Source organism: Equus asinus, chromosome 2 (assembly GCF_041296235.1).
Source record: "Equus asinus isolate D_3611 breed Donkey chromosome 2, EquAss-T2T_v2, whole genome shotgun sequence".
NCBI lineage: Eukaryota > Metazoa > Chordata > Mammalia > Perissodactyla > Equidae > Equus > Equus asinus.
This window is the reverse complement of record NC_091791.1, coordinates 123,204,712-123,219,187: the sequence shown is the minus strand read 5'-3', so window position 1 is coordinate 123,219,187 and position 14,476 is coordinate 123,204,712.

The window sequence follows — 14,476 nt, the reverse complement described above, 5'->3', positions numbered from 1 at the left end:
TCCCCAACAGGAGACCTGTGTAGTGGACCAGCGAGGCGACCCTGGGCAAGTCACCCTCCGTCTGGGACTGTTTCTTCATCCTTAAACTAAGGCAGATAAACTAGAGGACTCAGAAGGTCCAGCTCTAATGTTCACTCAATCCATCCACAGAAATGATACGAAATTGCCTTAAACGTGGGCAGTGCCCTCTGTTACCATCAATTAACATTTGTAAATATTAGTGACTCCATCTGTCACACTTAGCAACTCCAGTGGTAACTGATACTAATTGATACTGGAATCCCCTCTCAAATCCCGCTAGACCCTGTATTTCATCCCCTCTGTTCATAATTGATTATAAAGCTTCATTTAGCTGAAGAGATTCAGACGAATTATCTTTAAACTTCAATGGCAGAGCGTTTCACTGATTTTTCACAGAAACCTTTACGGAGTTGACACCTCTAATGACTCCTTGTGAGCAGGAATTTCACTCCAGGCTCCAGACGCAAAATCTGTTTAAAAACAAAACCTGGTTGCAAAGAATCTAAATGGTAAGATTTAGTTACATTTTTCCTAGGTTAATCATTAATTACACTTCTGCACAGGAAGGAAAGAAAGTACATCTTGTCCCTTCACTGCAAATTTCTGTTTTGCTCTAAGAATTTATGGGGCCGGCCCCGTGGCCGAGTGGTTAAGTTCTCGGGCTCCACTTCGGTGGCCCAGGATTTCACCAGTTGGAATCCTGGGCATGGACATGGCACCACTCATCAAGCCACGCTGAGGCGGCATCCCACATGCCACAACTAGAAAGACCCACAACTGAAAATACACAACTATGTACCGGGGGGCTTTGTTGAGAAAAATGAAAAAATAAAATCTTTAAAAATAATAATAATAATTTATGGGGTAGATAGGCACTTAGAGAATTCACCCTAACAGTGCTTGGAGAAAGTAAAGCGTTATTCCACTTTTACAGCCACGGGATTTGAAAGAGAGTGGTTGAATAACAGTTGAAGGTCACTGTCGTGGCAAAACTAGAGTTAAATGATTGCTAGCTCAGCCACAGTAAGCATAACTGGATTTCCTAGACCTCCCACAACCATGAGAACAACGGTTATTTACATAATCTGTGAAAAACACTGCTGGTTGTTGTTACCGTTTTTAAGTGAAAGGCAAAATGTGTAATTTGTTGGGCACTTTAAAATCCAAGCAGATAATTATAGAATATAATATATGCATCTTGGATGGTTTTTTCTAGGATACACCGATTACTCTCAGTTGCAGGATGTGCTGGCTGCACCTGACTCTGCTAACAGGCATCTTCATACTCCTAGGAGACGCTGGCTGATCAAATGACAGTGAAAACTGCTGCTGTTGCTGTGGCCACCACCTATAAAGGTCCCCTAAAGTAGCATCTGTCTACCAACTTTCTGAGATTTGACCAAAGAGAATGTCTTACGGTCTTGACAGTGCACCCGCATCCCAGCCAGTACATTTTCCTCTGAAGATTGCGGAATTTTTATTACACTTTCCTGTCTTCACCTATCCTTACTCCTTCTCCCCTCCCCTGAATATCCAAACCCACCCTTTCTTCAAGACCCATTTCAAATGTCAATTGCCCTGTGAAGCGTAGCCTGATCCCCCACCAGCCATACCCATCTCCCTTCTCTGAACTTTCAGTTTAATTTTATTTCTCTCACAGCACTTACTACTTTCTATCTTTTTGTCTATTTCTCTATAAATCTTATGTTTTCTACTAGATAATGAGCTTGTAGGCCTAGATCTAGGTCTTACTCATCTTTGTAATACCCACTAGCCAATCAGTGCCATGCCATAGAAAGTGGAATTTAATAACTACCATATTAACCTTGCTAAGTAGCAGGGGAATGTAAGGATCTAAGCACGTTTTAATATACTAGCTCATTTAATCTCAAGCAGTATGACAGGAGTGGTACTTCTATTACCCTTGTTTTGACCTCCTCTTCTCAGTTCTCTTGGCAGTTTCCTCCCCTTTTACTCAAACTCTGCATGTTAGGAATGCCACAGGCTGAAATCTGGGACCTATTCTCTTGTCTCTGTACACTCTCCACTCTGTGATCTTATCTATTTCCCTGGCTTTTAAGATCTTCCACATACTGACAATGACCAGATTCACACTCAGGTGCTGATCTCACCTTTGAGCTCCAGTACATCTGACTGTGTACGTGACATCATCGTCACTTGGACACGTCACTTACAGATGTCCCAAAACATTTTGTCCTCTTAGTCTTCCCATCTCAATCAATGGTACCACCATCCAACTAATTACTCAAGCTAAAAACCTGGAAGTCGTCCTTGCTTCCTCCCTCTGCTTCACCCACCAAGTCTAATTCAACCTTAAGTGCTATTTACCTTGAATATACCTTGAATCCCTATCCTTCTCTCCTGTCCTACTACTATAGTCAAGTCCATGCGCTGGGCTCTCCAGCACGTTCAGCAGACAGCAGCCTCAGCAATCATCTTAACCCAGAAACCAAGTCCCAAGTCCTTGCCAGGATGCTTAGAGTGGCCCCTGCTACCCTCACTAAGGAACACCACGCCACACCATGCCCCTCCCCCTTTCACACTGCATTCCACCCACACTGGCCCCTTTCAGTCCCAGGAACCACTCAGAAGGGTCCCACCCAAGGGCCTTCATATAAGCTGCTCCCCCGCCTACCCTATTCTCTCCCCACCCCTCCTCCTCCTCTGCTTTCCCTAATTCCTATTCCTCGTTCAAGGGTGACGTTAATTGTCACCTCTTGAGAGTCAAACCAACCTGTATAAATTGGATCTTCCACTCGCTCTACCTGTTACTCTCTATCGCTGCCCCCGCTCCCTCCCCTCACCACTTTTGTCACAATTTGTAATTACATACCTTTTAGTGTGTCTGATTCCCCCTATAGAAAATTCGCTCCAGACAGACAGCAACTGTGTCTGTATTAAACACCGATATGTGCCCAATATATTGAGCGCAGGGTAGATTCTCAAAATGTTTGTTGGATGGATAAATGAATGTTGAGTAGTTTGCCCAAGATCTCAAAGCTAGTGAGCTAGAAAATGGTGAGCAGGGATTCAAAACCAGGGGGACTGGCTTCAAAGACTTAACCATTCGTCAAACTAACTTAATGTCTCTCTTTAGGCCCCATCCCTAATCTTTAAAATAGTGCTTTAGGGGCTGGCCTCGTGGCCAAGTGGTTAAGTTCATGCACTCGGCTTCTGCAGCCCAGGGTTTCGCCAGTTCAGGTCCTGGTCGCGGATGTGGCACCGCTCATCAAGCCATGCTGAGGCAGGGTCCCACATAGCAGAGCCAGAAGGACCTACAACTAGAATATACAACTATGTACTCAGGGGCTTTGGGGAGAAGAAGAAGAAAAAAAAGAAAAAGATTGGCAACAGATTTTAGCTCAGGTACCAATCTTAAAAAAAAAAGAAAAAAGAAAAAACCCTGCTTGGCAGGAGATGAAACTTGTAAAGCGCTTAGCGCAGGGCCTCAGTGTTCAACAGGTGGCAGGTATTGTTTGTCTGGCAGTTATTCTTTGATGTGCTTTTGCACTTACGAGACCTTAAACAAAGGGCAATTGGTGCTTTGGAGTTAAAAGAGAGTTTATGTGAAGGGAATTAGGAGGCCAAACAAATAACAGGAATCAAAAATAAGCATTGTCATCTGCAAGTAGTATGACCTAATGAGTTGTCTTTCATATCTATGTTGTTGACTTTTCTTTTTTATAATTGGGTCAACTGAGCTAAATTCAGAGCTAGGCAGATTCTCCGAATCTTCCATTCAGCATTCCCATTGTGGTGTGGTGATCAATTCTGCTGTGAGCCTTTAAGATGAAAGCCAAACTGACAAGTTAACTAAAGATAAAAATGGATGCTGTCAATTTTATTGCTGAAATTAAAGGTGTCTTCACAGATTAAAGGAAAAAATCATGTATTGATACGATATTAAAATTCAGTCCTTCAAAAGAAATGATTTAAAAATAAAAGATCCCTTTCAGGGGCTATTTCCATGGCTGTGATCAAAATGGAAAAATGCAGACGTATTTTAGTGTAGAGAGCCGTAAGAGAGAAAATTAAATGGAGATATTTTTATTAGATCGTAATAACTAGATAGTGCATAAAATCAAATATTACAAAAATATAAACCATATATAAAACTGAGTGGTCCCAAGAGAATTTACTAATAGCATACATATACAACAGAACTTCATAATAGCATATATATAACAAAATGTCACAGACCCAATTACCAATAGAAAACCAAAAGTGAACAAGGAAATGGCAATTCACTACAAAACAGAGTAAATTACAATGTACCCTGGACAGATACCAGCTCTTGCTACAAATGAAGATGTTTTCCACCTGAAGAAAGTTCAGCAGAGTATCCTATGCTCCCTCAGTGTCGAAAGCTTTTAAATCTGGGGGTGAGCAATCACGTCATGAAAGAATTGTTATTTCAAGACAAATATGAACAATACTGTATTGTGTACTTGTAATTTGCTAAAAGGATAGATCTTAAATCTTCTCCACACACACACAGCATGGTAGTGATGTAGAGGTAATGAATATGTTAGTTAGCTTGATTGTGGTGATGACTGACTGTATACATATATCAAACACCAAGTTGTACACGTTAAGTAAATACAATTTTTATACATCAGGGATATCTCAATAAAACTGCTAAAAAATAAAAATGAAGTAATTTCTATAGTAAAAAAACACAAATACGGATTTCTGTGGATAAGTTCCTTCAGCAGATTTGCAATTACTTAATGTGCAAAATCTCAACATTTGTATACTAAGTAAACACAACTTATTAGGAATATATAAATATTTATTGCATTAGATGATCTGTTCTTCATAGATGACATACTATTAAAAATTTTAAAAGGAAGCTATGCCCTTATTTTCAATATCTGCAGGACACAATTGCAAATGTTCCATTCTGTGCAAAAGGTAGAATTTAAACATTCTTATCAAATATACAGCCTGTATATCACTCACTTTCTATTCTGGAAATGAGAAGTATTTATAGACACTGCTACATATACCGAAAATAAGTCCAAAGGACAAATTATACTGCAGCTAGAGGCCGTGAATGCTCCAGAAATGTGTGGCTAAGCACCAGGAGGACTACCATCTTAGAATTTAATTCATTGATTGCCAATGTAATTGTTCCCAGATTATTCCCACTTCAATCAAGGGATATTATAAAATTCTGATCCTCAAAAGTACACAAAAAAATTCAAAGTTAAATATATTTCACTTCCATTTGTAATTTGTAAACTGTCATATAACACCTTTAGGGAAGCAAGGATAAAATAAAACCAAAATGGAGCTGTTTCTCTAATATGTTTGAGAATCTGTCCTAATTATCCATTCCTCTAATTTATTTAGCAAGAGTTCACTTTCTCATCTAGCTTCGTTGCCTATAGAATACTAATTGATGTCCAGTTTTCTCTACAGATAAGAAGCAAGGGCAGATGAGCAATCTTTGAGCAATACAAAAAAGCTCCCTCTAAGGTTAATGTATGGCATTGATTATTCCAGAGAACTGATTATCTTTAACCTAATTCTAAGCCACCTGATCCAAGTCTCTCAAAATTGGAAATCATTTGGTAATTTCCAGTTCCACAGCTGTCTCACACCAGACACAATCTTTCCTTCTTCTTCGGTAACATGCCTGATTAATTTTGGGTGTTTTCTATTTTTTGAAAACTAAACAGTACTGGAAGTCATCTGTATGGAAAAGGATGTTTCGATCTTTGATTACATCTGATCTTCTCAGGCATTGGTGAACCAGAGTTGAAATTTCTTGTTGTGCTTCCAACACACATCTGATCTTTCCACTGCTCTGTGGGATAATAGATTGGGAAATACAGAAGGTTCTTGGCATATTGGGAAGTGCACAGCCTTTGGTCTTTGATGTCAGATAAACACAAGTTTGAATTTTCACTCTGTCACTTCCTAGCTATTCATTCAACAAATATTTGAGAATCAACTATATGCCAAGTTCTCGGGATAATGTAGTGAACAAGATAACATTCCTGCTTTCATGGAACTTACTGCCTGGGGGGGAAAGGCAGAAAATGAACACCATAATTTCAGAATTTGATAAGAATTCCTGAGGAAAAAATTGGAAAGTGATGGAGATTGGGTGGTAAGAAAATGCCTTTCTGTGGAAGTGACCCTAGCTAGGGCCCAGAGACAGAGAAAGTACCAATTGTGCAGAGTGCAGAGGGAAGAACATCTAGACAGAGGAGATGACCTGGGGGAAGACCCTAAGGTAGAAAAGAGCTTGGTGTGAGGGGGACAGAGAGCAGCCAGGGACAGAGCACCATCAACAAGACGCGCGAGTGCGGTAAGATGCAATTGTAGGTCAGCACAAGGGAAAGCAGGGGCTGATTCAGGTTTATATTGAAGAATACATCATTTCAGTTGGGGAGGGCCCTCTTAAAGCAAAAAAATACAACAGTAAAAATCAAAATTGGATATGAAACTGGATATTTATTTAGAATGAAAGAACTCAACAAATTAAAAAATTTATTAAAGTGGTCAAATATTACAATATCTGGAAAACTAGTTTAATGAACTGCCTGACGTGGCTGTATAGTATTTTACCCCCTTGATTTTTTGGCACTATGAGAACTGAATCCCTATCTTATAATTTTGCACATCTGAAGACTGTAAGAGCTTGCTATAGACTAGCTTCTGATTCCATACATTTCAAGCCTTGTCTCTCTTTCACTGTCCAGAAATTTCCGATGATGGACACCAGAGAAGACTTTGTTCGTATGGTGACACAACTTCTGTTTTTACACCTTCCTGTCATGATGCTGGTTAAGTTGGCACAATGCATAGGAGGAAATGTCCTGGAAGCCTTTCCATCATGGGAATGATTAACAGTAATCTCACTACCATGAAAGTGATTGCAGATAAAAATATTCCAGGGGCCAGCCCAGTGGCGCAGCCATTAAGTGTGCATGTTCCGCTTCGGCGGCCCAGGGTTTGCTGGTTCGGATCCTGGGTGCGGACATGGCACTGCTTGGCAAGCCATGCTGTGGTAGGCGTCCCACATATAAAGTAGAGGAAGATGGGCAGGATGTTAGATCAGGGCCAGTCTTCCTCAGCAAAAAGAGGAGGATTGGCAGCAGTTAGCTCAGAGCTAATCTTCCTCAAAAAAACAAAAAAAAAATTCCATTATATAGCCATGACCATTCCAAAGACTTCCGATAGGAGGGGAAGTTTGTGTGCAGACAAACAGTAGTACTTATCAATTGCAGTTAAAAGATCTTACTTTTACAAACTTTACAAAAAGCATATGAGCATAAGAACACATTGTTAGGGTCCTTCCCAGCGCTTTGGAAGGGTTTATGCCAGTGAGGGATCCTGAAACTTAAGCTTCATTAGCTTCACAGGAAATTTGTGAAATTATATGATGGGAAACCGATGAAAAGGTTAAGACGTGCTCTGATTTATATATTAAGATCCCTCTAGCAATTAAGGGAAGAAGGACTGGAGGGGGCCAAGTGTGGGAGGCTACCACAGATGCCCAGGCAAGGGATGATAGTACTGGCTTGCACTGGAGCTGTGTGACTTGGCACCAGTTACTCACCTTTTCTGAGCTTTGGTTTTCTCAACTACATAATAGAAAGATTGCCTCTAAATCACTGAACACATAGGCCCTCAGTAACTGAGTGCTGTAATTATAATAAATGTTTTACAAGGTTATTGTGAGAATTAGTACTATCAAATATAAAGTAACTGACACTGTTTATTCGACAAATGATAGTTTCTGCTCTATTGTATAGAGAAACAGGGTTTCCTAAGGCTGCAAAATGCTTTAGAAAATCAATGAGAAGGAAAAAAATATTTTAAATTCTCCCTTAAGACTATTTTTAAATAGTTTACCTATAATTTGCCAAAGTATACCAGCACAATTACTCTGCACCTAAACTGGGCCAGTGAGATGAGTTAACTATGGGTAACTCCAGGCAAGATAGTATGGGCAATTTTTATTTAATTTGTTTTGTATTTTCCAAAGTGAACGTGTACTGCTCGCATAATCAGAAAAAGCAAATTATTAGATTGTTTAGGACACATAAGACAATTTATCCTGGATTCCCCCATTCTGTATTATTCTGAATTGTTCAGATTGTTACTATATAAGGCTTCTGGGTACAGAATCAAAGACTTGGGCTTCCCTAGTGTTAGGCATAAAGGAACTTCGAGAAGAGATTCTTCCTGCCAAGATGAAAGGAAGTGAAAATCCTCTCCAACTGTGAGACCTACTTCAATGATAACCAATGAGTTCATAGACATTTATTCAAATAGTCAATCCAGTTCCCATTTTTATTGGGCTCTTATAGGAGAAAAAAGGGGAAAGTAGACTCCTTTTAAATTGCTAATATGAATGTATGGTATAAAGATGGCTTAAAAATAAACCAAGCTGGGGCTGGCCCCGTGGCTGAGTGGTTAAGCTCCCGCGCTCTGCTGCTGACAGCCCAGTGTTTTGTTGGTTCGAATCCTGGGCGTGGACATGGCACTGTTCATCAAACACGCTGAGGCAGCGTCCCACATGCCACAACTGGAAGGACCCACAACGAAGAATATACAACTATGTACTGGGGGGCTTTGGGGAGAAAAAGGAAAAAATAAAATCTTTAAAAAAAAATTAAAAAAAAATAAACCAAGCTATGACCCAGCAATTTCACTTCTAGGTATACGCCCAAGAGAAATGAAACATATGTCCACACAAAAACTTTACATGAATATTCATAGCAGCCTTATTCATAATAGCTAAAAAATGGAAACAACCCTAATGTCCATCAACTGATGAATTAAAAAAATGTAGTATAATCACACAATGGAATATTATTCAGTAACAAAAAGAAATGAATTCGTGCTACTATTTCTCTCATCCGGTAAACAAAAAAATGAATTACCAATACATTGTACAGCACAGATGAACCTTGTAAACACTACAAGTGAAAGATGCCAGTCACAAAGCATCCACATATTATATGATTCCATTTATATGAAATATCCAGAACAGGCAGATCTGTACAGACATAAAGCAGATTAGTGGTTGCCTAGGGCTTGGGGGGACTTGGGGGTGATGAAAAGTGCTGTGGGGTTTCTTTTTGGAGTGAGGAAAATATTCTAAAATTGATTGTGGTGATGGTTGCACAACTGTGTGAATATACTAAAAGCTACTGAAGTGTATGCTTTAAATGGGTGAATTGTATGGTATTTGAATCATATCCCAATAAAGCTGTTAGCAAAAAAAAAAAAAAAAACACACACACAAAAATAAACAACCAAGAAAGGTAACTAACATCATATTTCATATATTCTGAATTCATTCAAGAATATATTCATTCAAGAATGAATGAATTCAGAATTCATTCTCAATTAGTCTGAACAATTGAATTAAAGTTGCATGATTAATTTAAATACTGCTTTTTAAAAATAGATACCAGTTCTATTTTTTAAATTGTGCATGACAAAGGTTGATAAAACCACAAATTTCCTAGAAGAATGTTTATATACTTTGGCATAGGTAATACCTTTATATGCATTATACTAACAAGAACTGTAAATGCATTATGCTAACGAGAACTACATGAACACAAAAAATCCTTCAGTATATCAGCATCAAAAACAAAATAAAAATGCTAAAGTGGAAAAACATTTGTAACATAGATGACAAAAAGCTATCCTTAACAGAGCTCATAAATGAACTTTTTAAAAGTACTCTGATAGAAAATTGGACAAAGAAGATGGACAGACTGCACAAAAGAATACAAATTAATAATATCTGGAAGAAAAAGAAAGAGTTTGACATGGTTTTACTCCCTGTGTAATGTGCAGTGCTGTTTATAGAGTTCTTCCCTACCAAGGATATTAGTCTCTACTTGGTCTCAGGCCAAAGCAACAATAATAATAGACATTAGGGAATTTTAAGATAGTTCATCATGTTCACTTAATGCCTTTATAGATCAGATTGTAACTACATATCTGAGTTAGAGGCCCACGTCATCCTCTATTCCTTCTCTCACCCTGATACCAACCCTGATATCAGTTTCCCTACATTAAACCCAGCATTTATGGGGTTAAAACCAAAACACTCTTGCCCTGCTTACTCTCTGGCTTCCCAGCTCCAGAAACCACTATCCTCCGTGGAGACAGACACCACCAAGGACAAGCACCTAGATTCATTATCTCCTGCAAAGAGATACAGGCTGGTGGGAAGGCTGCTGACCAGGAAGGTCGCGGGCTCCCTCCTCTCTCCAAGTAGTCTCAAGGCCAAAGACAGGCTGGTGGAAAGCTCCGACCAGCAAGGCCATATGCTCACCCTCCCCTACCTAAAACCCCAAATAAAAACCCTTCCTTTTAGCTTTTTGGGTAGTTTTATTTCACCGTTAGCTGCCCTCTCCCCTTGCTCAGCGCTGTGTGATAATAAAATTCCTACTTTCTTCCACTACACCTTGTGTCAGAGATTGGCTTGCTGCGCAACGGGTGGGCAAACTCACTTTAGGTTACATATCAACTCCTCACTCTATGAGAGCTTCCCCTTTTCTCTGCTCCCTTTACCACGGTCTTCAACCCGCATCCTTCCTCACCTGCCTATTTTGGTAGCCTCCTAACTGGTCTCCCTGTCTTCTGTCTCTTCCTAATCCATTTTCTGGACTCCAAGAGTTAGAGAGTAATTGTTTCTCTCATTCACTCAAAAATCTCAGTGGCCTCTGCATTGCATAGAGCACAAACTTCAAGATCTGTGAAGCTCTCTTCTCTCCTTAGTGTACATTTCCAACCTCATATCTTGTCATTACTCATCTTCCCCCAACAAGTTATGCTCCAGTTCTGCTCAGCTACTGGGTTTCCATAGAAATGTGAAGCTTTCCCATTGCCAGACCTTTGCACATGCAGTTCCTTCTGCCTTTCTTCCCTGGCCTCAGTATACAGCCACCTGGAGTCTAGCACGTCTTCCATATTACTAAGTAGTTGATTACACTCTGCCTTTCCTGCAAGACTGCCTGTCAAGAGCCAAGGACATGTCTTACTCATCCATGGATCCCCATCACCTAAAATTATCAGGAACGTGGTAAATATAAAGAAATAAAGAAATGAATCCACTTTCTACTTTTTTTTTTCAGAATGTGAAATACTTTTGCACTGCTAAAACAAATACTTTCATAGAACTTTCAAAGTGCTGGACTATAGAAATTCCCAAGTCTTGCGTATTTTCTGATTAAGAAAAATATCAGAAGTAAAATTATACACAGGGACACGATTTGTTTTTATCACAATTTATTTTTAAAAGCATGATTTGTAACTCACCAAAGTGAAATCAATTCAAGATTTTGATTTTAAAGTTTGACTCAAGATTTAAAACTTCTGGCTCTTTGGTTTCCTATTTATTTCTCAGTGCTCCTGCACTGGAAGTGGCCCTGTGAGAAGACACGAGCTTTTCACAGTTTTCTGTCTTTTGTCGATTTTTTTTTAAGATTTTTTTATTTTTCCTTTTTATCCCCAAAGCCCCCTAGTACATAGCTGTATGTATTTAGTTGTGGGTCCTTCTAGTTGTGGCATGTGGGATGCCCCCTCAGCATGGCTTGATGAGCAGTGCCATGTCCGCGCCCAGGATTGGAACCGGTGAAACCCTGAGCCACCAAAGCGGAGAGTGCGAACTTAACCACTCAGCCACGCTGCCAGCCCCAATGTTTGTTCTTTTTAAAATGTGCCCCAAGAGCACTGCTGAAGTACTGTCATAGTGTCCCTAAGTGCAGGAAGGCTGCGACATGCCTAAAAGAGAAAATGCATGTTGGATAAGCTTCATTTAGGCATGAGTTATAGTGCTGTTGGCCATGAGTTCAACATGAGCAAACTGCCAACGTGCATTAAATATTTTTAAACAGAAACGTACATAAAATATCATATATTGATTGGTGATGAAAATGTGACCAGAGGCTCGCAGGAACCCAACCCTGTATTTCCCCTAGGAGCAATGGTTCAATATTTGCTAATTCAGTGTTCCTGGTGACTTCATAGACTACCACAAATAATGAGAATCAGTTGTATAAATTACGGAATAAAAGAATAATTTAGAAGATTCAAAAAGCTCTATGTCAAAGGGGCTTGGAAATGCCTTAGCTGGACACCACGAGGTCAGCCTGTGCAGAAAACTCCAAGACTGCTATTCCTTACAGTACTCCTGTGAGTATTCCTTATGAGTGATTAGGTAGGACCTCACATCTGATCGTTCATCAGCAGTAGTAAACTATCGCTTGATGCACCAGTTCTCCACCCTGGCTGCCATTAAACTCACCTGCAGTCCTAACTGCAGGATCCTCAGCATTCTTTCCTCACACCCATGCCATCTTCCTCAGCATTCTTTCCTCACACCCATGCCATCTTCCTCAGCATTCTTTCCTCACACCCATGCCATCTTCCTCAGCATTCTTTCCTCACACCCATGCCATCATCTTCCTCAGCATTCTTTCCTCACACCCATGCCATCTTCCTCAGCATTCTTTCCTCACACCCATGCCATCATCTTCCTCAGCATTCTTTCCTCACACCCATGCCATCATCTTCCTCAGCATTCTTTCCTCACACCCATGCCATCTTCCTCAGCATTCTTTCCTCACACCCATGCCATCATCTTTCTCAGCATTCTTTCCTCACACCCATGCCATCATCTTCCTCAGCATTCTTTCCTCACACCCATGCCATCTTCCTCAGCATTCTTTCCTCACACCCATGCCATCATCTTTCTCAGCATTCTTTCCTCACACCCATGCCATCTTCCTCAGCATTCTTTCCTCACACCCATGCCATCTTCCTCAGCATTCTTTCCTCACACCCATGCCATCTTCCTCAGCATTTTTTCTTCACACCCATGCCATCTTCCTCAGCATTCTTTCCCCACACCCATGCCATCATCTTCCTCAGCATTCTTTCCTCACACCCATGCCATCTTCCTCAGCATTCTTTCCTCACGCCCATGCCATCATCTTCCTCAGCATTCTTTCCTCACACCCATGCCATCATCTTCCTCAGCATTCTTTCCTCACACCCATGCCATCTTCCTCAGCATTCTTTCCTCACACCCATGCCATCATCTTTCTCAGCATTCTTTCCTCACACCCATGCCATCATCTTCCTCAGCATTCTTTCCTCACACCCATGCCATCTTCCTCAGCATTCTTTCCTCACACCCATGCCATCATCTTCCTCAGCATTCTTTCCTCACACCCATGCCATCATCTTCCTCAGCATTCTTTCCTCACACCCATGCCATCTTCCTCAGCATTCTTTCCTCACACCCATGCCATCTTCCTCAGCATTCTTTCCTCACACCCATGCCATCATCTTCCTCAGCATTCTTTCCTCACACCCATGCCATCTTCCTCAGCATTCTTTCCTCACACCCATGCCATCATCTTCCTCAGCATTCTTTCCTCACACCCATGCCATCTTCCTCAGCATTCTTTCCTCACACCATTCTGGCTTGGCTCAGCCTACCTGTCCATTCTCAAACCAATCCCTGGAGACAGAGATGGGTAATCCAGCTGGCCTGAGGAATGTGCTCACCTTTGTGAAAGGAGTGGGGTTCTCTGATTGACAGACCTACCCAGGCCACATGGAGTAAAGGGAAGGAAAACCAGAGTGTAAAATCCACAGCCTACAGCAATGATAAACTCAAAATAGTGGTTATCTCTTGGGATAGAAGGGAAGAAAGGAATGAGATAGGAAAGGGACACATAACGGGCTTCAAAAGCCCTGGTTAATTTGCTTCCAAAGCTGGGTAGTGGGTACACAGAGCTTTCATTTTAAATATGCCTTTCATGTTTTTTTTCCTGCTTTTTCTCCCCAAGTCTCCAAAGTACATAGTTGTATATTTTAGTTACGGGTCCATCTAGTTGTGGCATGTGGGACGCTGCCTCAGGATGGCCTGATGAGTGGTGCCATGTCCACAACCAGGACCTGAACCAGCGAGACCCTGGGCCGCTGAAGTGGAGCGTGCAAACTTAACCACTCCGCCATGGGGCCAGGCCCTCATGTTTTATTATATTTACGTGTACATGTATGTATGTGCATGCATAAGCATGCGTAGTTACACCATCCAGGATGAATATCTACCAATATCAAACGCCGGAACACCTAGAAGAACGTGATCCTTGTTTCACTAGACAGGCCTCAGCTGATATTATCCTATCAGAGGCCTAGGAGAAGGGCAGCTCTCCGTTTTGCTCAAGTTGGGCTACCGGTTCTCCACGACGGCAGGGGGACGAAAGTAACGGAAATCTTCAGTGTACAATTCCCATTTTTCTCTTTTTACGATGTTTACATTTCTGTCAATTTTAACATCTTGTTCAAAAGTAACTGCAAGGGCTGCCACAGTACACATAAAGCATGAAAAGAAGATCATGGCCCTGTTATTGCTACAGTGTCTTTCTTTTCTTCACCA